Raw genomic sequence first — 3,766 nt, forward strand, 5'->3', positions numbered from 1 at the left:
GTCCATACCAGTGCGAACCATAAACCATATAATAGGTTCTATGCACAAAAGAATGTCATTGGTGATTACAATCAAGGGAAGGCGTCTCAATTATTAAGTAACTAGACTTTTATTTATGAAACGAACTGTTTCATTTGTTTATGATAAGCTTACTACTCCAGTGGCTCACATAAAGAATTGAGAACTGAACAAGTAGAGGAAGTGATGAACTGTGACTAAACGTAATTAACAACTTACAAAACTTCAAAGGCTTTCCGCGATGCACATATCTTTTAAAAAGTATCGTACATTATGTGAATTAGAGTATCAAAATCATAATGAATGTTGTTATTGCTAGTAAAATGTAGCATAAGACCAACAATAGCCAGTAAAGGTACTTTTCCATAACTTCAACTCGGTGCCGATATGTACAATTCGGGTGACTCTAATTGAGTTACATGTACTTATTTACTGCATGGTGAAGTAAACACAATGGTGATGCATTTAGAAGTCATGAAATTCGCTTTTCACAGTTTCTACGCAAACCAAACTAAATTATGTCGCAGAAACTAGAAGATCATGGTAAAGCTAAAGACACTTAGTGGTGTTCTTTCCAATTTCTGTGCTTCCGAAAGAAATAAACGTTGCTTCACCATGGTGAAGTAATAATTAAAGGAAAACCGGAAGTTTTCCTTCAGAATATCACTTCACCATGGTGAAGCAGCGCTTAACTACTCAAAGTCCTTCGATAAAGCCATTTCGAAACTTTTGAAATAACATGTGTGATATCTTTAATAAAATGTTAACGACAAATTATTGTGTAGGGTTTTAGCTATTGAACAGCGAGCACTTTTACTATGGTGAACTAGATGGTGAAGTGCTTTTGTCCTTCACCATTCTCCGATCAAGTTATCTCATTATCACCCTTGTGGAAAAATGAGCTCACTGAAACAACGTGAGCATGCCGGCACACTAACTTGCTCTTCTTCGGGAATTTGAGAATACAGGGAGTACACAACCCAACGGACTCGCATCATTTCTGTCTCCCTTTGATCCAGAACACCACCCCGTACATAAGAAAGCTCGTCTTTGGCAGTGCAAAAAATGGGCGTGTCACCTTTAAATGAAATATCTTGTTTGTAATGGGTCTTCGGGGCCGGTAGGTGGACTTCCTGACCTTCAAGCAAAAGCAGCAAGTCGTGCTAAGGAATTATCTGTGGTGACCATCTGAAGTCGTTGAGGAATACAACTTCCGCCTCTGCTGCGCCGACCCAGGCAAAAGTAGTAGTCGCAGGGTTAGTGAAGGTTCTGAACACTATATTCAAGGGATTGAGTAAAAATGTTTTCCCACAGTTCGCGGGCCCTTTTAAAAGAATGTTGCGGTATTTCCCTCTGCCATTTTTTAGAAGGTTTCGTACTGCCTCTGCAAATTCCAATTTCTGAATGTTGTTACGCTGTAGGATATCTTCTGCCATGTACAGCCATCGCCTGCCACAGCCGTCAACACATTGTTTCCCCATTTCGCGGTATAAAAGATCTATTCTAGACGATTTACATCTCTCAAGCTTTTTCTCCGCTTCTTCTATTTCCCATCCTACAGCAAGTGCCTCATCTACAGCTTTGCTACCTCGGTTAGCAATAAATTCAGCTAAATCTGTTTTACCTTCCTTTTTCTGTTGGTTGGCGAGCACAAGAAGCTCAAGACGCGTTTTTATTCTTTTCTGCACCGCTATTTGTGACACGTCATAAACGCTTAAGTTTTTACGACATCGTTTTCTCTTTCGCTTACCCTCATTCCACTCATTCCCGTCTTCGGAAGCATTTCTAGTGCGCGATCGACTTTCCTGGGACGAAGTTTGTTCCGAGTAATTCGCTAAATCAGGATGGTTCGGTGATTCAAGGTACGAAGAATCTTCCTTCGTAGTGTATTGCCAAGCAGAATAGTAATTGTGGTGGTGGTTACTGAAGTTAACTTTGATTGAAAATTTGTCATCCATGTAATTTCGCACTTTGACCCAACGTCGGCGAGCACTGAGCTTCACGGCCATATGGTAGTGTTTTCCTCCGTCCCTGTGAAGTTCTTGGCTACAGACCCACTGCACTACCTCACAATGCGAACAGGGGTCTGCATTTTTGAAACTATCCAACACTACTCTTGCGAATTCTTCGCGTGTTGGTACAACAACAACATCTGCCTGGCTGTAGGTAAGTAAATAAACACTGCGAACCTGACGCGAGCTCAACAGTTGATGGTCTTCGGGCGGTGTAGAATCTTGCGCATTTTCCATTAAAACGTGCCCCGTACCGTTTTCTAACACCTCGCTTTCAAGAAGGCTAACGGCTTCCATATCCCTAACTTGTTTTAAGAACAGTTTAGGACCAATTAATGCAATATCCACTGAGCCAAACGGTTGGAAGCACTGTGCAATTCAATTACACCGTGCTGAAACTGTGTCAATCAACTGTTGATTTCCCGCTCTTTGTTTCTCGCCAAATCCAAATGCATGTCACAGCTTCATTTATCGTAATAATATTATTCTACATTTTTTCCACAAACCATTTATTATTACTAAACCTTAAAGCATAAGGATTTGTTCGAAAACCTCTTAGTTTTAATTATTGTGCCAAGAAAACTTTTACAAAGCGAAGTTCTACAAGAACAGATCATTTTCTCTTAATCTCACTCACGTAGTTTTTGTCGGCTTTCTCACTTATACAATCTAAGACATAATTGTTGGGACAGTGTTCGCTCTTTCCCCCCTCAATGTTGACAAAAGTCGGAACGGTATAAATACTTAGTTGCTCAGGCGAGAAAAAATTGTTTCTAAGGCAACATTGAGGGGGGAGAGGAAGCAGGCATTATTCGTAAGTTAAAATCGAAGTGCGGCTCAAGTGTCCCAACTAATTATGTCTTAGATTGTCTACGTCATTGGGTGTGAACAGGTAAGAACAGATTTCATTGATAACAGTCGAGAAAGTGCCGGATGGATATTTTTGGGGTCCTGGAAGAAATTAAACATGTACTGATTTATAGCACATAATTTTACAGCTATATAAAGCTTTCAGCCATCCTGCTTTTTCGTAAAAAATATCCTGACAACAATAGAGTGTTCTCGATTGTTCAATTCTCTGATATGAACAGTGGTTCAACAGCCATGGTGTTTAAAAGTCCGATTGATGGCGTGACAAGGGCCCGTGCGTTTTATTTATGTCGTTTAAAGGGATTCTCCGTTCGAAAAGTGGCCGAAATTTGTAACATCTCAAGGGGAAGTGTTTGTAGGATAGCAAAGGAAAAGCTGTTGAGGAGGTCAATACCCAAAACTATTTTCAAAAGGGGACCCAAATTTAAATTAAGCGAACGGCAACAGAGGCTACTGATAAGAGCTATAAAGGTCCTCAGAAATAGAGAGGGAAACTTCACATGCAAGAGGCTTATGCAGGAAGCAGGAATCAAACAAGAAAAAGTCTCGGAAAGAACTGTGTGTCGCTATCTCAATGCCAATGGCTACTTTTACCTGCAAAGTAAAAAGAAAGGCCTTATGACGGAGAAAGATATGCAAAATAGAGTGAAATTTGCCAAGAAGATGCGACGAGAGTACAGCGCTGATGTTTGGATAAGACAGATAGGATTTTACCTAGACGGCGTAGCTTTCGCATACAAACGAAATCCTCTTGATCAAGCGAAAGCTCCAGAGGCACGGATATGGAGGAAGAAATCGGGGGCTTGGAGATTGGATGCGTTGCAAAAGGTAGGAAAGAAGGCACCGGGGGAAAAGTAGTGAAATTT

Source organism: Montipora foliosa, chromosome 6, assembly GCF_036669935.1.
Source record: "Montipora foliosa isolate CH-2021 chromosome 6, ASM3666993v2, whole genome shotgun sequence".
In the NCBI taxonomy this organism is placed as follows: Eukaryota; Metazoa; Cnidaria; class Anthozoa; order Scleractinia; family Acroporidae; genus Montipora; species Montipora foliosa.